The sequence below is a fragment of the Prionailurus bengalensis genome, chromosome D1, assembly GCF_016509475.1.
Source record: "Prionailurus bengalensis isolate Pbe53 chromosome D1, Fcat_Pben_1.1_paternal_pri, whole genome shotgun sequence".
Taxonomy (NCBI): domain Eukaryota; kingdom Metazoa; phylum Chordata; class Mammalia; order Carnivora; family Felidae; genus Prionailurus; species Prionailurus bengalensis.
In genome coordinates, this window is record NC_057346.1 from 53,995,274 (window position 1) to 54,023,098 (window position 27,825).

At 39.3% G+C, this 27,825-nt stretch overlaps 1 protein-coding gene and 1 pseudogene across 2 annotated transcripts in view; one reads left to right on the forward strand and one right to left on the reverse strand.

The window, feature by feature from the left end:
- The window catches only part of GAB2 (GRB2 associated binding protein 2), a 190,735-nt gene that overhangs the window by 34,875 nt on the left and 128,035 nt on the right, over positions 1-27,825 (forward strand). The window lies entirely within an intron of this gene.
- Positions 24,153-24,988, reverse strand: LOC122482867 (annotated as a pseudogene).

Sequence of the window (27,825 nt, forward strand, 5' to 3'; positions counted from 1 at the left end):
GCTCCATGCCGCACCGCAGAGCTCGATGCAGCTCCATCTCATAAACCCATGAGATCATGACCTGAACTGAAATCAAGAGTTGGACACTTAACCGACTGAGCCACTCAGGTGCCCCTCATCTCATTTAATCTTTGCTGCAATACTGTGTGGTAGATACTATTGCCTTTTCAGCCAGAAGACAAGATCAGGCTAAGAAACCAGCCCGGGAACACAAAATACATATGTGATAGAGCCAGCAGCTGAAGCGGGGTCCACTTGTCTCCCCAGTGTACCACGGTCCTCCGAATGAAGGAAGAAGCTATACTTCCCTGGTCAACCCTAGTCACTCTCGTCCTCCCTCTGCATCATGAGCCTGCATTAGAACTTGAAACCTAGGTTTCTCCAGACCTATAAGGACATTCTTGTCTTATCTCACAGCAGACAAAGGATGTGCTCCCCATCTTACACACTAAAGTGCTTGCGTGTTGACCTGGAGAAGCTGGAGAACACATTTCTGAAAATAGCTTTTTACTTAAAGTGGTGAAACGGTTGTAGCAAGAGCCGCGTGGCCTATATTTGAATCCCACCACTTAGTACCTGGGCAGCATATTCTGTGCCTCATGCATTAAGTGAGGCTATTGATAGAACCTAGCTCACAGTGTTTGTTGTAAGGATTAAATGAGTTGATATATAAAGCACTTAGAACAGTGTGGTACACAGGATGTCATTTATCAGTGTTAGCTCTCTATTAGAAGTGTTGTGGTTTGTCGTCATTAGTGAGCTCTTCTGATTAATGCCAAAGCAGGCAGCCTTTTTGCTTAAGGAATCTTCATTTGGCTAGTTGGGATCACATCTGGGATGTATGCGCTTGGCTCTCAAAGGGGTTAAACCTGTCCTAGTGTAATCTAAGGCAGAAATAAATTACTTATGATTTGGAAATACAGTTGTAAGGGGGAAGCATCTCCCTGTCTCATCCTGTCCACACACCTATTATTAACATTTCCCCCATTAATGTCCCCTAATCATATCTACGTGCTGATCTCCCATGGACAGTCAGTGAAGTGGAGTACAGTGTCCACAGTGAAGAGCTAGGACAGCATGGCAGAACTCCAGGGTTGCAGGGCCCCCAGAGAGAATTTGAAGAGCACTGTATGTGACACATCAATCACTAAGTCACAGGGAAATGGAGGACTGCTTACTCTCACTGACTGGGTAAGCTTGATAGGTTGTGGGGTGGCCCAGTGCTGGGGCTCTTTCTCTGTCTCTGTGAAGCTCAAATCAGATTAGTACCTGATTCAGGGATTGGATCTGAGTCATTTGTAGTTGATAAATCCCAAGAGTTTGCCCCTACGTCAGCAGCCTCCATATGTTGTTAAGCTGTTTAGTGATTGCTCCGGTCTGTTTATGAATCTCTCTTTGTAATTTTTCCATCTATTTGCTCTACAGTTAAATGATTTTTCCATGTAAAACATTTACAGCAAAAACTTCCCCCATGTCTCTGCAACTGAAAAGACATTTTATTCAGAAGCAGAACCTTGGATTTTTCAAACTGTATCTGGATCAAAAGACAAAAGTCCGCCTACTTCAGAATCAAAGTGAACACTTGAAGACTTTGATTTCAAAAAGCTCATAGGATGGATGAGCATATTTTGTAATAGTAGTTTACTCCAAATACCTGAATGTTGCCAAGTGTGCAGTGTGTGGCCTACCCTTTATTACAAATATTCCTGTGTGTAAAATAGAATTCTCCTTACAGCAATGAGAACAACATCTGACTACATTTGGTGCTGTTCTTGATAGGAGATCAAGCTTAACAACTGCATTCTGGCATTTATTCCCCTTCTCACCCACTGCTCGTTGTATGCATAGAATGAATAAACCCCTAGCATGTTCTTTCTTGGTTCTTACTTCCCAGATGTGTCTACCCACTCACTCGGAGAGAATAACGGGTCTCACCTTCATACTTCAGTAGAACAATGTGTATCCTCCCATTACAGTACTTACCACATTACATAACAGTTGTGTGTGATCCCTCTCCAGCTCTGGTGGAGTATCAGAATCTTGAAGATAGGTATATTCTCATTCATCTTTGTATTTTTGACATTCAGCATGATGCCCAGCACATAATAGACATTCAGCAAATATTTGAATGAATCATCATTTTATACATAAAGAAATGGATGATTAGTGAGGTTTAATGACTTTGACACGTCAGTGTAGAAATAGGCCTAGAACCCAGTTCTTAAGTACCCCCTCCCCCAGCCTCATCTTGGGTCTTTCTGTCATAGTAGGTGTTTGTGGACACGGATAGTAAAGTCCTACAAAGACATAATTTTATAATGAGTTCAAAAATGGCACAACAAAAGCCAAACCTATGAAATACAAGATTGTATTGTATTGTAAAGCCTTTAAATTTTTGTTTTTCTTTGGGAGTTGAGATGAGGTCATGAGATCAGACAGACACAGTAGTCGAGCATATGGAAAATCTTTATTGAGGAAGTGGTATTTTTAAGTTACAAAACTAAATTGGGATTAACTTGACTTTTTCAGTCACTTACTGGAATGTGTGATTGCACTTGCTCTGTTTATCATATGTAACATTTCGGTATTAGTTCTAGTCAGACCTTCTGATTTGTCAGATCCTTGCCAAATGGTCTCATAGAAGGTAACCTGGGACCGGAATGTTTCACTTAACAAAAGCCAGTCCTTCCACAGGCATGTGTTGATACCAGCTGTGTGTCAGGCACTGTGCTAGGCTGGAGCAACAGAGAAGCCCCTTGCCTCACAGGAGCTATTAAGTCAGCTTTCCTCCCTAAATTGAACTAGTGCACAAAGTTGTAAATTTTGTGAAAGAGGTATATGTAGGTAACCTAACAACAAAGGAGTGGGGGTGGAAAGGCCCTGGTCAATAACAGTAACAATCATAACTACATGAATTGACTATCATGCCAGGTACTATTCTAAGCAATTTTGCATGCATTACTCACGTATTTGCTTTTGTTTTTCGAAGTTTTCCTTGTCTTGGCCCCTTCAGTATATTAAAGGATTTTTATCTCTGCATTCAAACCTTTGACCTTTTTTGTTTTATGACTTGGGCTGTATTATTTGATCAGAGAGAGTCATTACAACCACCTGGCAGCTTTAGAACTGGATGTTTATATAGTGTATATAACAGGGAAAAGTTATTCATATCACTGTTTACTATTTCCCCCTTACTTTCTCCCTGGTTTCAAGGGGCATGGACTTTTGCTTTCTGGGTCTTCTCCCAGAACTCTACTTTGTTCTAGTAGGCTGAATGGGGCAAAAATGTCAAAATTAGGAAGACACATAATCTCTGTAATAAAAAATTAAAAGATGAAGAGGAAAGAGAATGCAGATTTACAACTGGGTTTGAAGGTTGGGGGCAGGGTAGGTTGGTGAGTGGGAGACCCTTGAACAACTGTAGTAATTAGTGAGAAGATAAAAAGTGTGGATTATAACTTTGATTGCTTTTATACCCATTGAGAAATGCAAATAAAGACTGGAATTACTTTTTTTTTTTTTTTTTAACCTTTGATTGCTGGATTGATGGCTCTAAATACCATTCTGCCCAGGACTAAGGTAATTCCATCGTTGGGATTTATTCAGGTTACACTTACCCTGTCTTTCCACTTTAGCTGGCTTTTTGTCCTTTCAGTGCTTAATAGTTTTTCTGTTTAGGCAAGTAACTGATGAAAGAGGAATTCTTACATTCTTTTTAAGAGTTTTTCCTGAAAGGAAAATTTTAGAGTGAGTCTAGGAAATAACGCAAGCCTTATGTATCCACTGTTGCATCTTAAGGGGATGGTCGAATTTATCTGAAACAGTTATTTTTTGCCATAGGATCAACTAAGACTTGGATATCTTTCTTACTTACTGCAGTCCACTCTACACACAAGCGTATGTGTTGTTTGGGACTCAATTAATACATCTACCCAGATTCCCTTCATTCTGCCTGACCCCCCAGACCCTAGTTGGCTTGCAAAATGGCTAGTCTTAGCTGCTGCTGCTTTTGCCATATTTCCTAACACTGCTGGCTGTCTCGGCCTTCCTCTGAGTGAGGGCTGGGCTCTGGTATAGTCTCTGTTGTGCCCACTGTGGAAAGAGCCACAGCAGTTCAGAGACCGAGGCTCCATCTGACCAGACCTAATCGGGTTCTGGCTGCTCCTACCACTTCCAGATTCAGAGGTAGAGTGTGTTCTTCCCCAGTGAATATCCAGAGGGGCTGAGTAGCACTGACAAAGGCTGGGTAGCCTGACAAAAAAGTTGGAAGCTGGGAAGGGAAGGAACCAACCAGTAAATTGCACACTGTCTGCTTTTTTCCTCCTCCCCTCCCCATTTCCTCACACACACTATTCTCAGATACAGTAGTTCTGTATAGTTTATCCTGAAACATTCTTGATCTTGCAGTTGGTTGTGTTTTCATGTTAAGCTGTATCCAGTTTATTAATATATAGCCTTGTGTTTGCTTTCCTTCCTACTCTGTCTGCTAACCTTTATTCCTTCTGTGCTCTGGGATTTCAACACCTGAGTAAAAGCCAGGTAAGTTTTGCCATAGGCTCTGTTTTCTAGGGAACCTGGACAGGGTAGTATTCAATGAAAAATAAATATCTTTTCCACCTCAGACCCTTGCCCAGTTTACCCTTGTTATTTTCTAATGTATTTAGCAATATAATAGTAGGTAATATTTGAATGCTTATGTGCCAGACTTTAAGTTCTTATGATTAATGTACACCACAACCCTATGAGATAAAATAAACCATGGAGATAGTTCCATTTGAACATTCAGAGATCAATTGCATTTATTTTTTAAAGGAATGAATATCACTTTTGTTAAAATAACACATACTCATTATAAATCGAGAATGGTGAAAAAATCCAGACAAAGCAAAAACTCACCCAGATCTCACCCCAAATAACCATTAAGCAAATAACATTCCATGCAGTTCTCATGAACCTCTAGTTTTCACAACAACTGTGTAGTGTTGCATAAATGTAAGTGCCTTTGTTATTTCCATCATTTGCTGGCATATGAAACATGTTTCTTTCCCTCCAGTCCCAAAATTGCATCCTGATATTACCTTGTGTCAAATGCACATGTATTGCCAATGGAAATCTCTGGGCCAAAGCAAAAGATACTCAACAGCAAGGTGAACTGTGATTTCTCTGAGGAGAATGAGAACACAAAATACCATAGAGATACAAGTTTCACATCCTAGAGTTTTATTTATTTTTTAAATGCTAATTCATTTTTTGAGAGAGAGACAGAGAGTGAGTGGGGGAGGGGCAGAGAGAGAAAGAGAGAGAGAGAAGACAGAATCCAAAGCAGGCTCCAGGCTCTGAGCTGTCAGCAGAGCCTGACTCAGGGCTCAAACTCATGAATTGTTAGATCATGACCTGAGCTGAAGTTGGACACTTAACTGACTGAGCCACCCAGGCACTGCAAACATTCTAGAGTTTTAGAACCAAAGAAACCATAGGGGATCAGAGGTACATTTAGGGTGATTCCATTACATTTTTTTTAAAATTCTTTTATTTTTAGAGAGAGATTGAGAGTGTGTGTGTGTGTGTGTTTGTGGGCAAGGGAGAGGAGCAGAGGGAAGGAGAGAGAAAGAATCTCAAGCAGGCTCCACCATCACTGTGGATCTGGACGTGGGGCTTGATCCCATGACCCTGGGATCATGATCTGATCCGAAATCAAGAGTCAGACGTTCAACCAATTGAGCCACCCAGGCACCCCCATTCCATTACATTTTAGATTTAAATTTTGCTACACTAAGGCATGGCTCAAAAGTAGTAGAGGCACTGATTTATCATTAAGATCATGTACACTATAAAACCACCCCAGATGAAGGGCAACAGACCCCTATTTTGAAAGCAGGGGTGACTCAGTTTCTAGTGTAGTGAGTGCCACTGATTGATTAAGAGAATCAACTGGAGACCAGCAGGGATGGAGTTTTCCTGGCACTGGGGATGAACTACTTAACTTTGAAGATGATTTTCTAGGACCTGAGGTGAAGATTAAAACTTTTACAATGAAATTTTTTTCTTGTTTTCTTTTTTTGTTTGTTATGCTGTATAGTTCATTTCTATAGGTGTAGAGTCATTTTCATTAAACAACAGTTTCTGGGGCGCCTGGGTGTCTCAGCTGGTAAGGCATCCAACTTCAGCTCAGGTCTTGATCTTGCAGTTTGTGGGTTCTAGCCCCGCTTAGGGCTCTGGGCTGTCAGCTCAGAGTCTGGAGCCTGCTTCGGATTCTGTGTCTCTGTCTGTTTCTACACCTCCCCCACTAGCACTCTATCTCTGTCTCTCTGTCTCTCTCAAAAATAAACATTAAAAAATTTTACAAAATAAATACCAGATTCTATTAGACTCCACTGTTTCTTCTCTGACTTGCTATGTACAAATACTGAAATTCTTGCTTTATATAGTGTGCTTTGTTCCATTTTTTATTAAAGCATTTGCTTATATTGTGGCTACCTGTATAGTAATTGGTGTACATTTATTTTAGATTTTAGCATGTTTTTCATCACCAGTACCATATTTCACTGATTTCTGGGCAAATATGACTTAGCTATAAAATCAGTGTCTAGTAGAATTTTTGAGTCAAAGAATTTAACAAAAGTTAAAGTGAATTTAAATTTTAATAGATGTTATCAACTCACCTTTGAAAGAAATGATGAGAAATAAAGAATGACTGAATGGGTTCATTTTTTTCATATATTTTCAAGGTTTCGGATTTATTTGGTTTTGTTTTGTTTTGTTTGCCTAGAATAGGCATAAAGTCCCTGTTTTGAGAATTTGAGGTGACAGAACTTTTCTGAATATCTTTCCAGATAGCAAGCCTATTTCAGAGCATATGGGAATTAGTCATATTAATGAGCAGTGTTAATCTGTTGATTGATCAAACAAACCAGCAAGGCAGTGGCTTAGATAACATTGCTGTTTGTGGACTTTCTGGTTGAAGAAAGAAATCTTGCCATTCGTAGCAAAGAAGTACCTAGACAAGTGTCCACAGGACAGTGTAGCCATAAGTGCTGTGAGAAATCAAGAAACAATGAGAGAATTAAGAATACAAATATTCTGGGGTATTTTCTGAAGGCGGCTTTCACCTCCTCGATGCTTGCCCAGACCTCCTTAGCTAGAACTCTTTCCTTCTCAAGTCCTGTAGCACTTAGTTTAAGACATTTGTATATAGTGACTATGTCTCTAAACCAGAAATCATGGTACAGTGTTGTAATACAAAGGTCATAAGCTGGTATCTTTGGCCTGAATTCCATCCACAGACTGTCTTTCTTTGCTTGTAGAGTTTTAAACAATTTTAATCAGTTATAGGTTATTAAAAGGTGAGATATTTTACATAAAATTGTCAATGTCCAGATCTGGGAACACTGGGCCTAAATTTTTGCTTTGCAGCAATTAATTAGAAGTGTGAGGCAGCTGCCCACGTTAGCCAGAGCCTATAGGCTTTTAGATTCACTGTATTCTCTCCCCTCCCCCACCTTGGATCACCTGTGTATATACCTGCTTGGCTTTTTACCTCTCTCAAACGTATGCCCTCTGAAGGCAGGATTTTTGTCTGTTTTGTTCCACTGCTTTTTCCTCATGACCAGAATGTTGTCTGGCACATAGTAGGTTAAAGAATATTGTTTTCTTTTTCTTTATTTTTTAATGTTTATTTATTTTTGAGACAGACACACACACACACACACACACAGAGTGTGAGTGGGGAGAGGCAGAAAGAGAGGCAGTGGGAGACACAGAATCTGAAGCAGGCTCCAGGCTCCAAGCTGTCAGCACAGAGCCCAATGCAGGGCAGGAACTCACCACAAGATCATGGCCTGAGCCAAAGTCCGACGCTTAACCGACTGAGCCACCCAGGTGCCCCAAGAATATTGTTTGATGGAAAGAATGAATTTTGACTCTTGGTCTAACTTTGTGGGGGGAAATGAGACAAAGGTTTTGATTTTCAACTCTTCTAGAGAGGGATAATGTTCCCCTTAACCCTTTAGGCATTATATATGGCTTAGCATTATAAGAGACCTGCCTTGTAGTATTTTGTATCCTTAATAATACCATACACATAGTGGATGTTTAAGTATTCTTTGAATGATTGGCAGAATTTTTAAGTTTCTCATGAAAAAGAACTTTATGGGGGCGCCTGGGTGACTCAGTCGGTTAAGCATCCGACTTCAGCTCAGGTCACAATCTCGCGGTCCGTGAGTTCGAGCCCCGCGTCGGGCTCTGGGCTGATGGCTCAGAGCCTGGAGCCTGCTTCTGATTCTGTGTCTCCCTCTCTCTCTGCCCCTCCCCCATTCATGCTGTGTCTCTCTCTGTCTCAAAAATAAATAAACATTAAAAAAAATAATAAAAACGAACTTTGTGAATAAAGGCAGGGATATTAACTGAATTTGTTCTAATGGGGGGTCATGAAATGGCACATTTGAATTTCCAGCTATATTTTCTCCAGACCCTCAGCCCCAATTATATTCTGTTCACTATCAGAGTTTTGGACAGTCCTGACCCCTGTTCTTTAGTAGCAGGATAAATTACTCTTCCTTCCTTACTCTGTGCCTACTCTTAGTTCTTATACTCTCCTGGAGAACTTGTCTCCTACCATCAGTCTGTGATTTCCACATAGTCTGTTTGGTTTATTTTTGTATACCCAACAGCTAATATTTATAACATCTGTGCACCAACTCTGTATAAACACTGTGCTAGGAATTTACTAAATGTTTGAATTTAGTTGCATTGGTATTAGGAGTTGAATTAAAGCTTTTACACAACTTTACAGTTTATAAAACATTTCTGTATTGTCTCATTTGATCTTGAAATCAACTCTGAGAGCTGCAGATGAGAAAATCAAAGCCAGAGAACCGGTGACTCGTGTAGTCACAGGGCAGGAGTGACTGAACATCCAGGCTGCACTTTGCCAGTTAGTGGCTGAACATTCACTAAATTATGGTACATAGATAGGAAGGGATAGAATTGTGGAAGACTTGTCATTCTTGGCTGAGCAGTTTGGACCTGTGTCTTGAAATAAGGGAAAGGGAAATATTTCTTGATAACTTATTTTTGGATGAGGGCTCTTGGCCATACAAGGCTTTATCCCCTCAATCTGGACCACAATAGCATTCCTTAGGGGGGTGAGAACGATGATGAGTATTCATTAGTTGCTTGCCTCACCCAGATTCCATTCCTACCTCCCAGAATTTTCCCTGTTTCCACCCAGCTCTTATGTACAATCAATTCCAATCAGTGGCTGTACTCTACTTTTTGGATCAAGGAATACCCCTCCCTTCTCTGTCTTCCTCCTTAGGGCTTTGGATAGGAGTCCTTTAATTGCTGTTGACTAAAGAGCTGGAGGCCAGCCCCTGCATACCGGGAATGCCAGTGGCTTTGTTAGCTGAGGAGGGCACTGCATTAGTACCGCCTGCCGCCTGCCTGCTAAATCCGAGAGCAGGTGGAGGAAATCTAATTAGCACTTAGTAAGCTAAGGCCTCTTGGAGAATTCCTGATAAAGAAAAGGTCAACGTAAAGGAGAAGGAACACAGAGAGACTTCGTTTTCCTAGTGCGAACTTTCTGAAACGGACTGGGTATGGAATAAGCTAGATTCTAATCCTTGCTTTACCAGTGGCTTTTTGGCCCCTGGCAAGTCCCTCTATTTATCTGAGGTTTCATTTTTCTGGTCTATGTCTACTCCTTTGCTAAACCGTCTTTCCTAAACAAATATTTGTTTTGTAAGAGTAGAAGGAACCTCAGATCATCACTTCACTACCACCTGGGAAGTTTTTCCCAGAATTCACATTCACATCTCACTCTGTATCAGTAGATACATAGTAAATATGTACAGCTTGGCGAGTTTCCCAGGAAAATTTTATAATATCCTTGGTTTATGCTTTTTGGAGAACTTAGCCACAAACAGCAGGCTTGAGGCTAGCAGAGTGTTTCCTCTGCACATAGTAGTTGCTCAGCGATATGTTTGGAGGGGACTTTTCCTGGGATGTCAAGTGGGGAGCTAGAATTGGCATTCCAATTAGAAGCAATAGAGAGAAGCACATTGTAGACCATCCCAAGCATTAAGTATTTTACAAAATGGGGTTGAGAGTTGTTATTGAGTGTGAAGTCAGTGGTAGTTGTGACTAGCATTAAAAAAAAAAAAAAATAGAAGAGAGAATAGCATGCATTGTATCCAGTAAGGACATCTAATGAAACTTAAATTTATGAGTACTGTGCTGCAGTTTTAAAAGAATTTCTTGTTGAATTGTGGTCAAGGCCATCCATCTAGATAGATATCTGTATTGAGCTAAAGAGACTCCATAAGGGGAAGGACTGTCGAGAAACCATGTGGAAAAGACACCAGTCTTTACCCAAGCTGTTTGAGCAAATCACATTTTCTTCTGAATTTCATATTCTTATTTCTCATTGCCCTGAATATCCTCTGCCTGACTCCCCCTGTCCCTGCCCTATACACACATCTACTTGGCAAGACTTAAGTCAAATGTCCCTTCTCTAGCACATGCCTGATTCTAGAATATAGTGGGTACTTAGAAGTACATGTTAAATGAGAACTTTCCCTCAAATTTCCAGGAGCTTTGTTGGGAGAGGGGTCTCCACTCAAACCTCTATTTATAGCTTTTTAAAAGATATATTTCTGTTTCTGTTCTCCTGGAGAACAGACACTGCTTTATTAGTCTGTGTATTCCCAGTACTTAATATAGTGCTTGGTATATAATAGGTGCTTCATAAATGTTGGAATATTGTTGAAGGGAATGTGTAAAGATGATTCAATAAAACACTGAGCACTTACTAGGCATGTGGTAGGTGCTGGGATATAAAAAAATATGTATAAAAGAACAACATCTTCCCCTAAAGAGTTTAGAGATTGAGAAATTGAAGCATAAACACATAGAGTTGCTGACAAAGTCATTAGTATTAGTGTCTGGCTATAATGGTCACTGTGCAGATAAGGTGTAACTTACCATTTTTACATTTGTATATGATCACCAAAACCAGACAAGAAGCATGTTTCTCTACCCTGATTTATTTTCTCAGGAAGTGAGTGAGAAATCTCGTTTCCCATGTGACCTAGCAGTTCCAAAGTGCATTAATTTGAGGAGCCAAAAGGAGAGCCTCACCCTTTTTATATCAATTACTGAAAGGTTGTTTAAAATCTCCCATGATGATAATGGATTTGTCAGGGATAGCAATTCTTGCAGTGTTAGCAATTCTTGCTTTATATATTTTGAGGCCAATATTTTAGAATTAGATATCTTCTCTACCTTTGAACCTCCTGTTTTCAAAGTGACCCTTTTGCTTTAATGTCTCTTTACTTAATATAAGTCATATAACCATAGTGTCATTTTTTTTGAATAGTGTATATGTCTCACGTAATTTTTTCCAAACTTTGACTTTCAACCTACTTGTGTTCTTATATTTTAGGTGCATCTTTTAAGAACAGTATATAACTCGATTGTGTTTTTGTTTAGCCTGACAGTCTTTGTCTTTTAACTGAGAAGTTTAGGTAATTGATGTTTATTATGGTTAATACAACAGTGCGACAGTCTTTGTCTTTTAATTGAATTTAATTGATTAACATTTATTGTAATTAAGGAAATATTTCGTTTTATTTCTCATATTGTTTTGCCTTCTGTGTGTTCTTGCCTTTTGGATTAAGTATTTTACTTTTTCTAATTTTATTTTTACTCCTCTACTAATTTGGAAATTATACTCTGTTTGCTTTGTTAACATATTCTATTATGCAAACTTACAAAGATTTTTAAATGTGTAATAGATAATACTTTAACATGGTTTTAATGCCAAATATTTTGAAAGGTATATTATGAAGAGTATAACTTCTTTCTCTCCCCATCTGCTTAATTCCAATCCATGTGTGTGTGTTTATAATATATATATATATATATATATATATATATATATATATATATATATGTTGCCCTATATATTCAACATAGATTATAAATATAAATACAAATATGTAGATACTCTCTTTAACTATTTCATACAAATGGCAGCATAAGGCACAATTTTATGTTTAGCGTTTTTTACTTAATAGTTCATCTTGATACTCTTTTCTATGTTAGTACATAAGGAGTTTCCTTCTCTAGTCCTTTCTTTTGTGTGTTTTTTTTTAACAGTCAACTGGTATTTCATGAATTAATGGAACCATAACAAAATGTCTTTGATGGACATTTACATTGTTTTTCATCTTATTCCTTTAAACAGATCTGCAAAATGTATGTATGTCATTGTGCACATGTATTAGTTTGTCTCACAGTAAATTTCTAGAAAGGAATTTCTTGGTTAAAGGATAAATAGTATTAGAATTTTAATATACTATATGTAACTTTGCCACAGTACCCTCCAGAGGGTGTGTAATTATTTCTACTCCCACCAGAAGTGTATGAAAGTGTCTGTTTTCCCACAGTTTTGTCCACATAGTTACCGAACTTCTGGATTTTTGCCAGTCCAATGAAATAGTATTTCAGTGTAGTTTTAATTCATATTTCTTTTTCTGTAAATAATTTGTTCATATGCTTTGCTTATTTTTCCACAGAGCTGTTAGTCTTACTAATTTATAGGACCTCTTTAAGAGATCAGCCTTTTATAATAGAAATTGCAATTTTTAGGGGCGCCTGGGTGGTGCAGTCGGTTAAGCGTCCGACTTCAGCCAGGTCACGATCTCGCGGTCCGTGAGTTCGAGCCCCGCGTCAGGCTCTGGGCTGATGGCTCAGAGCCTGGAGCCCGTTTCCAATTCTGTGTCTCCCTCTCTCTCTGCCCCTCCCCCGTTCATGCTCTGTCTCTCTCTGTCCCAAAAATAAATAAACGTTGAAAAAAAAAATTAAAAAAAAGAAAAGAAAAGAAATTGCAATTTTTAGAACAGTATTTATGATTCTAACACAGTTTATCATTTGTTTTCTTGCTTTGCCTATAGGGTGTGTGTGTGTGTGTGTGTGTGTGTGTGCGCGCGCGCGCACATGTGTGTACACACTTGTGTGCTTGTTTGTTTATGTTGCCATGCAGGATTTGTAGGTTTTTGTGTAGTCACTCTAACGATTTTTCTTTTTTATGGCTTCTAGACAGCATGTAATAGAATGAGTTTCCCACTCGGAAGTTATAAAAGAAATTGTACTGTACTTATTTTATTACTTTTATAGTTGCATTTTATATTATGTTTAAATCTCTGCTTTGTTTGAAATATATACTGATCTGTGCTTAGAGGGACAGATTCACCTTTGTCATTTAAATCTCAAATGCCAAGAGACTCTTAAAAACTGAGAACAAACTGAGGGTTGATGGGGGGTGGGAGGGAGGGGAGAGTGGGTGATGCGTATTGAGGAGGGCACCTTTTGGGATGAGCACTGGGTGTTGTATGGAAACCAATTTGACAATAAATTTCATATATTGAAAAAAAAATCTCAAATGCCATCTTAAATCTTTTTCCCACAATTTGAAATGCCACATCTATCACAACCTAAATATTTTATGCATTAGTACCCATTTGTGGATTTACAATATATTAAATTACAATGGTTGGTCTGTCTGTATATATGGCAACACACTTTGTTTTAACTAATGAGGTTTTATAGTATGGTTTTATCATATAGTTGCCTAAGTTTCCCGTTACTGATATTCTTGTTTATTTTTCTGTATGAACCTTAATAACTACCTTTTGTATTAAAAAAAAAAGTTGGTATTTTTACTGAGTTCATGTTAAATTTATAAATCCACTTAGGGAGAATTGAGCTGTTATTAGCTCATACATTCTAATTTGGCCTAAAGTAATATTCTTTCTGGGGCGCCTGGGTGGCACAGTTGGTTAAGCGTCCGACTTCGGCCAGGTCACGATCTCGCGGTCCGTGGGTTCGAGCCCCGCGTCCGGCTCTGGGCTGATGGCTCAGAGCCTGGAGCCTGTTTCCGATTCTGTGTCTCCCTCTCTCTCTGCCCCTCCCCCGTTCATGCTTTGTCTCTCTCTGTCCCAAAAATAAATAAATGTTAAAAAATAAATAAATAAATAAAGTAATATTCTTTCTGTATTAGTTTCTTGCAGTTACTATATAAAATTACTACAAATCTGTTGGCTTAAGACGATAGAAATTTAATCTCTCACAGTTCTAGAGGCCAGAAGTCCAAAACAAGGTGTCAAAGGGCTGTGCTCCCTCTGAAGACTCTAGAGAGAATCTTTTCTGTGCCTCTCCCAGTTTCTAGTGGCTCCAGATGATGGTGGCTCTGTCATTCTGTTCTCTCTCTCCATAGTCACATTGTCTCCTCCTTTTCTGCGTCTTCTCCTTTGTGTGTCTGTTCTAATTCTAGCTCTCCTTCAGAAGAGTACATGTGATTGCATTTAGAGCCCACCTGGATTATCCAGGGAAGGTGCCTCCTCTCAAAATCTTTCACTTAGTCACATTTTTGCCATAGAAGATAATATTCACAGGTTCCAGGGATTAGAGTGCAGATGTAGGTTTTGGAGGAACCACGATTCAATACACTACACTATCCTCCTGAATTACATAAGAATCATAGAATAGTTAAACTCCTACCACTTCTCTTGTGTTCTTGTTCTCTAATATTTTAATTCTATCTTGTTTATTTATAACCACACCAGTTAAGTAGTATTCTTGTTTCACACTGGCAGTGTGCACATTTCCCACATATTTATCAATATCTTTGCTCATGTGTGTTTCCTTTTAGTTTAGATATTCCACATGGGATCATTTTCCTTCTTCCTCAAGTACATCCTTTAGAATTGCCTGTAGTGATGGTCTGTATGTGGCAGTCTCTCTGTTTTCTCTCAATGATGGTTTTATCTTTCTTTCATTGTTGAAAGAGCATTATTAGCTGTAGACTTCTGCACTGACATTTAATATTTTTAAGATTTTATTCTTAGAACAGTTTTGGGTACAGAGCAAAATTGAAGAGGAGGTACAGAAATCTCCCATATAACGCCTACCCTTACACATGCATACACTCCCCTGTTATCATCATCCCCCATCAGAATGGTGCATTTTTTAAAATTGCTGCACCTGCATTAATATAATCACACAAAATTACATAGTATATATTATGTACACACTCTTGGTGTTGTACATTCTGTGGGTTTGAACAGATGCATCATGACATGCATCCGTCATTATATCCTACAGAATATTTTCACTACCCTGAGAATTCTCTGTGCTTCTCCTAGTCATCTCTTCCCCTGTCCCCTAACCTCTGGCAACCATTGATCTCTTTACTATCTCCATAGTTTTGTTTTCTCCAGAATGTCATTTGTTGAAATCATATAGTTTGTAGCCTTTTCAGATTGGCTTCTTTCACTTTGTAATATCCATTTAAGATCCCTCTGTGTCTTTTCATGGCTTTTGATAGTTTATTTTTTTATTGAGTTATATTTGACATAACATTGTATAAGTTGAAGGTGTTCAACATAGTGATTTGATACATTTATTTGCAGTAAATGTACATATAATTGCCATAGCAATGGCTAACACCTCTATCTTGTCACATAATTATCATTTCTCCTGTGTTTGGAATAGTTTGTGTCTTTTTAGTGCTGAGTAATATTTCGCTGTCTGAATGTACCATAGTTTATCCATCCACCTTTTGACATTGTGGTTGCTTCCAGGTTTGGACAGTCATGAATAAAGCTGCTATGAATATCAGTGTGAAAGTTTTTATATAGACATAAGTTTTCATCTCCTTTGGGTAAATTCCAAGGAGCATGATAACTGGATCATATACTAAGAGTATGTTTATTTCATAAGAAACTACCAAATTGTTTTCCAATACAGCTGTACCATTTTGCATTCCCCATTGTCAGTGAATGAGAATTCCTGTTGGCACCACCCCACCAGCATTTGGTGTTGTCAGTGTTCTGGATTTTGGCTATTATAGTAGGTGTGTAATGGTATCTTATTGTTTTAATTTGCATTTCCCTGATGGCATATAACATGCAGCATCTTTTCATATGCTTATTTGCCATTTGTTTATCTTCTTTAGTGAGGTATGTGTTAAGGTGTTTGGCCCATTTTTTAAATCAGGGTATTTATTTCCTTATTGTTGAGGGGGTTTCTGATTTTATTTTTATTTTATTAAGTTTTTTATTTTAATTTCAGTCTAGTTAACATACAGTGATGTATTAGTTTCAGGTGTACAATACAGTGATTCAACAATTCTGTACATTATTCGGTGCTCATCATGATAAATGTACTCTTTAATCCCCATCACCTATTTCACCCCATTCCCCACCTGCCACCTTTCTGGTAACCATCAGTTTGTTCTCTATAGTTAAGTGTGTGCTTCTTGGTTCACCTCTCTCTGTCTCTTTTTTCCCCCCTCTTTGCTTGTTTGTTTTGTTTCTTAAATTCTACATATAAGTGAAATCACATGGTATTTGTCTTTTCTCTGACGGACTTACTTGTGTTAGCATTATACTCTCTAGCTCCATCCATGTTGGTGCAAGTGGCAAGATTTCATTCTTTTTATGAGATATATATATATATATATATATATATATATATATATATAATTTTTTATGATAGATATATATATATGTAATTATATGTGAGAAATATATATCACATCTCTTTTATCCATTCATTTATCAATGGACCCTTGGCTGTTTCCATAATTTGGCTCTTGTAAATAATGCTGCAATACATATAAGGGTGCATGTATCCTTTTGAATCAGCCCCTTTGTACTCTTTGAGTAAATAGCCAGTAGTGAGATTACTGGATCATAGGGTAGTTCTATTTTTAATTTCTTAAAGAACCTCCATACTGTTTTCCACAGTGGCTGCACCAGTTTGTATTTCCACCAGTAGTGCAAGAGGGTTCCTTTTTCTCCACATCTTCACTAACACTTGTTTGTCATGTTTTTGATTTTAGCCATCTGACAGGTGTGCAGTGATATCTCATAGTTTTGATTTGTATTTCCCTAATGATGAGTGATGTTGAGCATCTTTTCCTGTGTCTGTTGGCCATCTATCTCTCTTCTTTAGAGAAATGTCTGTTCATGTCTTCTGCCCATTTTTTAATTGGATTGTTTGGTTTTGGGTGTTGAGTTGTATGAGTTCTTTATATATTTTGGATACTAACCCTTTTTTGGATATGTCATTTGTAAATGTCTTCTCCCATTCAGCAGTTTATCTTTTAGTTTTGTTAGTTATTGCCAGATATTGAATTCTTGTATGACATTTTTTTTCTTTCAGTACTTTAAATATATCATTTCACTGCCTTCTGGCCTCCATGATTTCTGATGAGAAATCAGCTATTAATCATTTTGAGGATCCTTTGTATACAATGAGTCTCTCTTACTTTGTCTTTTTGCCAGTTTGATTTTAACGTGTCTCAGTGTGGATCATTTTTCCCCCTTTTTGGTGCAGAAACCTTTTATTTGGATGTAGTCCCAATAGTTTACTTTTGTTTTTATTTCCCTTGCCTTCAGGAGAAGTATCTAGAAAGATATTGCTACGACCACTGTCAGAGAAATTATGCCTGTTCTCTCTTCTAGGATTTTTATGATCTCAGGTCTCATATTTAGGTCCTTAATCCATTTTGAGTTTATTTATGTGTATGGTGTAATAAAGTGGTCCAGTTTCATTCTTTTGCATGTAGCTGTCCAGTTTTCCCCAACAACATTTGTTGAAGAGACTGTGTTTTTCCCATTGCATATTCCTTCCTCCTTAGTTAAAAGATTAACTGACAATATGATTGTGGGTTATTGTTGAGTTTTAAGAGTTCCTTTGTGTATTTATCAGATGCATGTGTTAAAAATATTTTCTCCCTGTCTGTGGTTTGTCTTTTCATTCTCTTGACATTTCTTTTTTTTCACACATTGAAAATATTATTCTGTGGTCTTCTGGATATTGCTGTTGAAAAGTCAGCTGATAGTCTAATGCTGTTCTTTTGTAGGTGATCTCTGCTTCTCTTTTAATATCTTAATTTTTGTCTTTGGTGTTCTTAAGTTTCATTACAATATGTTGCTTATTTCTATTTATCTTGCTTGACATTTGTTCAACTTCCTGGATATGAAGATTGGTGTTCTATCAGTGATTCTGGGAAAATTCTCAGCTGTTAGCTATTTGAATAATGCCTTCCTCCATCCTCTTTAACTCATTCTTGAACTTCAGTTAAAAGATTAGACCCTTTTACTATATCATCTATGTCTCTTAAACTCTCATATTTTTCATGTCTTTATTTCTTAGTCACATTCTATGGAATTTTTTTGGATCACTCTTCCAGTTCATTGTTTTGTTTTGTTGTTTTGTTTTGTTTTGTTTTGTTTTTAGCTGTGTCTAATCTGTTTAACCTGGCCATTGACTTTTTCATTTTAATTATAATTTCATTTCAGGAAGTTCTGTTTGGTTTGTTTTCAAATCCACTTGTGTTTTATTTTTGTTTTTTATACTCTCTTGTTCCTTGCTAATTTTTGGCAAGCCTCTCTTTTAAATATTAGAATATAATGTTCATAAACCTGTTATATTGTGTATCTAATTCCAATATCTGAAGTCTTTGAGGATCTGACTTTACTGTCTGTTTTTCCTGATTCTCATTCATGTGGCTTATTTCTGGGTGTGTGTTTTGTGTTTTGTTTTTAAGGTCTAATGTTTCTTAAGACTTTACCTGTAAAAAGTATGTGAGACCTGAGTTAAGCTTTTATTCCACCAGAAAGGATGAGGAGTTGCTTCTACCAATAGTCTGAAGACATAACTAACTGGACTACTTTTAGATCTTCACTTAAGATTGCATGGATTTGGGGGCACGTCGGTTAAGCGTCTGACTCTTGGTTTCTGCCCAGGTCATGATCTCATGATTGGATTCATGAGTTCAAGCCCCACATCAGGCTCTGCGCTGATGGTGTGGAGGCTGCTTGGGATTCTCTGTCTCCCTCCCTCTTTGCCCCTCCCTCCCTCACACTCTCTCTCTGTCTCTCTCAAAAATAAACAAACATTAAAAAAAAATTGCATGGATTTGGTCACAAACCTTCACTAGAGCCAGCTTTTAGTTAGAGATTCTAAGAGACATTTTTCCTTCTCTACTGGTTAAAATAAGACAGTTTCTTTATGGTCTCTTTCAGTGCTACAGGTTTATTTGTGATTCATCTATGCACCAAAGGTATAGTCCCTTGGTATCCCAAGTGTATAAGGGGCTTCATACATGATTGTGAGCCCTGAGCTTTACCTTCTATTACCCACACCCAAGCAATCATTGCACACCCCTATCCCAACCACTGGAAAACCCTAGTCTGCTTTTGGTCTGTATGATTTTGACTACTCGAGGTACTCCATATAAGTGGAATCATAGGGAATTTGCCCTTTAATGTCTGGCTTGTGTCACTTAGTATAATGTTTTCCAAGTTCATCCATGTTGTAGTGTGTACCAGAACTTCCTTTTTAATGTGGCTGAATAATCCAATATATGAATAAACCATATTTTCTTTGTCCTTTCATTGCTGATGGACATTTGGGTTGTTTCTGTCTGCTTTCATTTCATTTGATTTTTGTTCTGTGTACATTCCTTACTTCACAGTTCAGCATGATGCATTTTAAAAATTACTTTTTAGGAATATTTTATTTAGCTTTTTATTTTTCATTTTTATTTATTTTAGAGAGAGAGCATGCAAACAGGGGAAAGAGTTGGGGAGGGAGAGAGAGAGAGAAAGCAAAAAAGAATCTTAAGCAGGCTCCACGTTCAGTGTGGAGCCCGACATGGGGCTTGATCCCACAACTCTGGGATCATAAGAATCAGACACTCAACTGACTGAGCCACCCAGGCACCCTTATATAGCTTTTTAAATTGTTTTCTTTGGGAGGGTTAATTAAGAGGATCTAACCACCTTACTCCTGGAAACCAAAGTCTTATACCTTCTATATGAAGACCAGAAGACAACTGCAGAGAACACATTTTTTACATTCTTTCTTTTATTTAAAAATTTTTTTTAACGTTTATTTATTTTGGGGACAGAGAGAGACAGAGCATGAACGGGGGAGGGGCAGAGAGAGGGGGAGACACAGAATCAGAAACAGGCTCCAGGCTCTGAGCCATCAGCCCAGAGCCTGACACGGGGCTCGAACTCACAGACCGCGAGATCGTGACCTGAGCTGAAGTCGGACGCTTAACCAACTGCGCCACCCAGGCGCCCCTACATTCTTTCTTTTAGGCCACTATGTAAAGAAAATTCTGAGATATGTGGCAAATTAATATATAGTTTTATATGTTTTAGTTCTTCCCTGGAAGTCTGGTAGGTAATTTTTTCCTTATCTATGAGAAAACCTTTAGAATATCATAAGAAAACTCATCTCTTGCTTGTAGGATTTGGCATTCCTAGTGTGCTTTTTGTGCCAAACTCCACCCACCCCTGCATGCCCCAATATCCAATGGTGGCATTTGAAACTTTTACAAAGATATCAAAATCACAGACTGAGCGAAAAGCTTTCATTCTACCCTCTCTCCTCTGCCACTGTGTCTTGAAGATGAGTTGGCCAAGGTTAGGTGACGGACTCAGGTTCATAGAAGGAGTCTGTGACAGTTAGAACTTTGGTTCTGTCCAAGTATAGCATGTACTGCTATGTCCTTTCTCTATTTGGGGAGACTCTCTGTGATCTGTTAATGAGTTCAGAGTTTGGTCTTATGAGAAGTTGCTATGGATTTTGATGAAGATGATCTGACACTGATATATGGGTCAGAGTAGAGGCAAAAATCCTCATCAGATTAACTGCTTGAAGACCAGAGTTGACCTTTCGAATTTTACTCCACTCCTGTCTCCCCTATTCATAGAGTCTTTTTAGATAATAGAATGTTCGAGCTGAAGGAACCCTTGTGATCTTTTGGTCCAGTCCCAGATTGCCTTCAAGGACCTTTTGGGATCTTCTGCCTGGGAGCTTTGCTATTCTTTGTAGATGAGAAACTGAAACCTAAAAGATGCAAATGATTTCCCCAAGGTCACATAAGGTGTTTATAGCAAAGCCAGACCTATACCCAGGTGTCCTAATTCCTATTCTAGCAGAGAATTTCCATCACACTAATGAATTTAACTTTATTCCTGATCTTCAACGATGCTCTGCTTTCACGATCTGTGTTTTAAGATTGTGAAATGTCCTAGGGGTGGTTTGACTTTGAGAATAAGCCAGAACCTGAAGGGTTAATAGAAATTGAACAATGAAGGGAGCTTCTTTCCCCTCTCCCTGACTGGGGAGCTGCTGGGATGTTTCACTTGCACCGCATGTGTTCCATTATGGTATAATGATGTAATTACCAGTAATGCTGCTAGAGTAGTGGTGGAGAGGCAGCATTAAGGAAAAGACTAGCCCCGTTCTCTCCTAAGAGCCATTTCAGCCTACTTCAGTCTATTAGATTGAAGATGCTGGAAGGCGAATGGCTTCAGCAGAAGAAAAGGTCAGATTTAAAAGCTTTTCTGGGCACGGTATTTATTGTTGCTTTTTTGACCTTCAGAAAAATCCCCTGTGTGTTTGTCCTTGATTCTTGCCTTTCCCATTAATGCTTGAAAGCTGCATTGCTGCTGGATGGGCCAGGTCTTTGGCATAGATGGTTTTGTATGCAGTGTTATTTGAGAAGGTATAGCCCCCATCCAGATTTCTAGGCCTGTTGCCTTTCATACCATTATAGTGTCAGAAGTCTTTTTCATTCTTGAATGTTTTAGTTTTCAGTATCTCTGTATATATATGTATAAAATATTATGTATAAGTTACATATATATTACATATGTAATATATGTAAAATATATATGCATATATATACAAACTCTTCTGTAAATCTACTTAGATGTAAACAACTTATGAGATAATACTTTAAAATACAGAAGAATAAGAAATAAGACCTATTACCTTGGGCAGATCACTTAACCTTTCTGTGCATTTCTTCTGAAACATATAGCCTGCCACCTGATGATTATGAGGAAGTAATCATGGTCTTGGAAACATGACAGACACTTCCAAAAGTCTTCCTGTTTGGAGACGTGGGATGTGCCCATTATACTTTCAGTGATGTCATATACCTGCTGGAACCAAGATACTGAGCTCATATGGACTATGAGACATACAGAATGGGAAGGTGTCAGTTCCTACTCTCAGGGAACTTTACCTTTATATATTAATTTGATTAACACAAAGGAAAACATTGGTTAGAATTGTAGAAAAGTAGGGGCACCTAGGGGGCTCAGTTGGTTAAGCATCCAATTTTGGCTCAGGTCATGATCTCATGGTTCATGAGTTCAAGCCCACGTCGGGCTCTGTGCTGACAGCTCAGAGCCTGGTGCCTGCTTTGGATTCTGTGTCTCCCTCTGTTTCTGCCCCTCCTCCACTTGTGGTCTGTCTTTCTGTCTCTCAACAATGAGTAAACTTTTAAAAACAAACAAACAAAAAAAAAAGAATTGTGGAAAAGTAGTTTTTATGTAGGTTATAAGAAGGCAAAAAAAAAAAAAGTTTTGCTTACCTCAGTGCTTCTCAGCGTGAGTTCCCTGGATCAGTAGCATCAGCATCATATAAATGCCTATTAGAAGTGCAAATTCTTGGGGCGCCTGGGTGGCGCAGTCGGTTAAGCGTCCGGCTTCAGCCAGGTCACGATCTCGCGGTCCGTGAGTTCGAGCCCCGCGTCAGGCTCTGGGCTGATGGCTCGGAGCCTGGAGCCTGCTTCCGATTCTGTGTCTCCCTCTCTCTCTGCCCCTCCCCCGTTCATGCTCTCTCTCTGTCCCAAAAATAAATGAATGTTGAAAAAAAAAATTAAAAAAAAAAAAAAAAGAAGTGCAAATTCTTGGAGCACCAGGGTGACTCATTTGGTTGAGAGTTTGACTCTTGGTGTTGGCTTGGGTTGTGATTTTGTGGTCCTGGGATAGAGCCCCTTATTAGGCTCTGCACTGGACATGGAGCCTGCTTGGGATTCTTTCTCTCACTCTCTCTCTACCCCTCCCTGGCTTTAGCATATGCTGTCTCCCTCTTTCTCAAAAATAAACATTAAAAAAGAAGTGCAAATTCTCAAACCCCAAGCTAGGCCTACTGAACCATAAATTGTAGGGGTGGGAGCCTATAATCGATGTTTTATAACCCCTTTAGTGATGGAGATACATACTGAAGTTTGAGAACCACTGCCTATTTTATGACTTAGTATTGAGCCATTTGATAATGTAAAATCCTTTATGGTTGTCTAGAGCTGCAGTAACCACTAGCCACAGGGATATTTAAATTTAAATAAACTAAAAAAAGTCAAATTATAAATCTAGTCTATTGGCTGCACTGCCACATTATAAGTGCTCAATAGACATACGTGGCTAGTGTCTACCATACTGGATAGTGCAGATGTGAACATTTTTGTCATCATAGAAATTAATGGTGAGCTCAGGGCAGTTGTCCTCAAACTTTGGCATGAATCAGATCACTTGGAAGACTTAGTAAAACATAAATTGCTAGACTCCACTATAAGGATTTCTGATTCAGTAGGTCTGGGGTTTGGCTAGAAAAATTATTTTTCTGATTTTTCTAAATTTCCAGGTCATGCTGATGCTGCTGGTCCAGGGAGCACACTTTGAGAACTGCTGGTATAGAGTAAGGACTCTTGACCTGAAACCTGTAAATCTTTTTATAGTTGAAAACAAAATATTGCATATATCCACATGATAAAAGTTACAGGAGGGGTGTCTGGGTGGCTCAATCAGTTAAGCTTCTGACACTTGATTTCAGCTCAGGTCATGATCTCAAGGTTGTGAGATTGAGCCCCACATCGGGCTTTGTGCTGACTGCATGGATCATGCTTGGGATTCTTTCTCTCTCTTTCTCTGCCTCTCTCTCTCTCTCAAAATAAATAAGTAAACATTAAAAAAAGGTTATTGGATATAAGGCCTATACTTTCAGTCTCATAGTTTTTGGCTCATAGTTTTTGAAAGAAAAGCTTTTTTTTTTTAAGTTTATTTATCTTGAGAGAGAAAGAGAGAGTGAGTGCACACAAGTTGGGGAGGGGCAGAGAGAGAGGGAGAGAGAGAGAATCCCAAGCAGGCTCCACACTGTCAGCAGAGCCCCATGTGGGGCTTGAACTCACAAATTAAGATCATGACCTGAGCCAAAATCAAGAGTCAGATGCTTAACTGACTAAACCACCCAGGTGTCCCAAAAGAAATTACAACTATTTTATTTAAAAAAAAAAAAAAAAGTAGACTCTGAGAACAGAGGGTTAGTCCACGCAGGCCTTCAGTGTCCTGGTGGTAATTTTGTCCTTCTCAATGATGTGGACAGTGACTCCCATTCCTGACACTGCATCCCTATCCAAGCATTCATCATGGCTTGTGAGATGGTTTCAGACAGGTGTTCTGGATCCATGGTGGGCTCCCAGAGGGACTCATGCATCCCATATGTTTGTTCAGAGCAGGTGCCACTAACCACAAAGTCCGTCAGTCAGCATGGGGCCAGTGAGGTCTAGAGAACAAATGAAGTGCTTAAAGGTCTTTGGGTTCAATCCAGAGATGATGGCTCTGTGTAGAAGGGGCCAAACCATTTCTCATATGACAGGTTGTCCACCGTGCTCATGAGGATGTAAGGCTTGATCAGCCAGCCTTCCTTCAGCTCATACAGATTTAGCTGGAACTTGAGATGCTGGGCAGCAGTCTGGACCTCAGTGGTGAGGCTGGCCAGGCCTATGTATAGCCGACCTTCCAGGGAAAGATCTTCTGGAAGTCTGTGGTCACCATCTGGGCCTGGATCCCTAAGTGCCTGTTGGCAGCAATGACCACACAGTTCTCCCCCTGCATGGCTGTGATGGTCCCTCCATTATAGGACATAATATACAGGACTGCGATGTACTGGGACCTCCAGTCACCACAGTTGCAGTCAACCAGCTAAGGCCAGTTAAGGCTAAGCAACCACTCTTGCTGCCTACTCTCTCAGGTGGGTCAGCAGATCAGTCAGGAAAACTTTTGGTCACACTTAACAGAAAATCTGAGTAAATTACAAGGACATTGATGTTCATGTAGCCCAGTAAGAGGGAGGAAGCTTTAGGGTTCTATCATTGACTCAAGCATGTTACCAAGAAAAACAGGCACTTTCTTTCCCCTTTAGAAAACTTACGTTTTTTTGGTCAGAACTAGGTTATATGCCCACCTATCTAGTCCAATCCTGGCAAAGGGAAATTGATTTGCATAATTGCTTTAGACCAGTTGTGATTCAACCCCTGGGGCTGAGGGGCAGGGGGTTTACCTTTCCCATGACCATGAAGTCTCTACCAGTTCTCTGAACAAAATAGTTCTGTAACAAGGTACAAAGAGAGAAATGGCTATTGAGTTGATAGGGATCTGTGTCTATCTCTGCGAGTGACCTGGAAAACATTAGGAACATCTGTTCTGCATCTTTTCTGCTCATGATATGCTTTCAACTTGCTAGACACAAGTAGGGCCTGGATATGCTCAGCTGTGAAGACTTACTTGGCTCTCTTCTCTCATACCTTAGGATAGGTCTGTGAAACAGTTCTGCTTGTAATGGGGATGAGGTGGGGTAGGATTTAAGAACTTGATCCAGGCCTCTGGGAATTAACATGAAGTCAGCCTGAAAGCTAGCCTCCCTCTGACTTTGGCCCCCGATTCTAAGAAGAGCTCTTGTCTGGTTCCTTTTGGCCAAGTCCTTCCCTTGCACTTTGATTCTTTAGGGATTCCCATTATTCTTTTTCTCTCCCTAGTCCTCTGACAGCTAGAGTGTTGGTCCTGAATTTTGGGAACAAACACTTGGATTCGGCTGCCAGACTGTCTGCATGCCTGGATCCCTGCTTTTCTCTTCCCATCCATATGTTTCAGATGCTCTGCTAAGTAAAGAAATCATGTCTTAAAGTGTATAATTTGAGTCTTCCATATAGAAACGATCAACAAAGCATTGGGAATTAATGAGATCATTGAAGAAGACATAAGGGGAAAGAAAAATGCTGAGAACAACCACCCTAGCCTACTGAATCAAATTAAGGGCATGATCATCTATGTTTTTATCTGTGAACTCCACAAATCAGTAGGCCTACCAATCACACATGAATCAACCCACATCAGTAGACCTAATAGTGTTCCTTGTGGCCCTAGGAGTCCAGAGAGTTGCCTGACAAAAGGGATGATGGCAGCTGAGCTGGCAGAGCACTCCCACCCTGGGTCCTCTATCCCCCAGAGCTCAAATTTATTTTTTTGTGTTATGGTTCTGCACAATATTTTGATGTAAAAATAAAGGTTTACACTTCTTAGAGCTCCAGACCTGGAAGCTAGAAACAGGTGCTAAGCTGTAAACATGTGAAGCAGAAGCATAGTACTTTGCTGTTTTAGGAGCAAGGGATCAGACCCCTTTGTTCTCTTCTGGTTTTGAGCTGACTGTTGCCTTATTTAACAGCTGGATACAGTACACAATTGTTTGCAGCAGAAGTCCTGCAAGTTTGCTTCCTTTAAAAGCTTCTTCCGCAACTTCCCTACCCCCATCCTCCCAGGACAGAAGTGGACACTGGGGGAGAATGTTTCAGTTCCCCTGCTGGGTTGTGGGTCTTTCTTTCACACCCTGTCCAGATCGTCTAGGGAATTTTTACTTTGCAAAGTTGCTTACCAGAAACAATTTGGCAGAGTGTAGTTTGGGGGAGGATGCTCTAGTTAAAGGAGCACAAAAGCACATGTCCCTGTGACTTCTTACCATGTGTGAAGAAGGGAGCAAAGGAGCTTTAGTAAAATTGCAGTTCAAACTAAATCGGGAGAGGAAATGGAGAACAACCAAAAATACTGCAGTTTACAGTAGGGCATCTAATCTCTGGTTCTCTATGCCACACACTAAGGATTATGACAGAATTTCAGTATATGTTTGTATATACTGTTTGAAAGTTTTTGTCTGGGATTATAATATACTAGTACACTGAAGTTGTCTGTTTTTATAGTATAAATTTCAGAAAGTGAAGCTTGGCTGTGGGGGAATAAAAAGGCAACGGAGCAATTCTCAAAGAGGAAGTGCATGAGAATCTGAGGGTTTAGGGGGAAGATTATTTTTGGTTATAAACGGAGGGCCTTTGTTAAAAGTTGAAAAACATGTTTAGTCCAATCTTCTGAGACTCTGAGAGGGACAGTGACGTGACAGAGTCTCTAACTTAATTATACAAAGTTAATCCCAGAACCCAGGTCTCTTTACGCTCTGTCCACAATGTTGGTCCCAGTGCCGAGCCGCCCCTCCAGGTCCTAGTTTCCCATGGCCCATTTTCTGCAGCTCAAGTCACCTTCTTGTTGGCCTGGCTTCAGGGGAGATGGGCTACAGCTGGTCTGAAATAGGAAGACTGTAAATTTGTTTAAACTTCCAGCATGATCCATTTGCCTTACTTTTTCCACTGTGATGAATGAAAATGTAGACAAGAAAATGTTTCGGAAGATGGATAACTCAAAGAGAATAAGGAAAATGCAGAACAAGGAAGTGTGCAGTTTGTTTTTGCTTTTAAAAAGAAGCATATTTACAGAATGTCTTTTTTTTTTTTTTTTTTTTTTTTTTTTTTTACCTCTGTCATCTGTGACCCATTCGCCTGTTCAGCCAAGATATTTTGGCTTTTTTTCCCTGGGAAACCAGTGGGTGGGTGAATATGGAGGAGCCAAGAGTTAACAAAATACCAGCAGATGCTGGAACCGAGAGAGAGGATTGTCTTTGGACTCACAAGCAGAGCTGCACCCCATTTCCCATCCTCCCAGTCTCCTTTGAAATAGACTGCTAAAACTCCCCTGCTTGAGAGGATTTCCCAGTTCTGATAAAGGAAATCTTCACTAACACTTCCTGTCTCTGGGCCATCACGGCTCTGCCTTTCTGAGGATGCCCTAA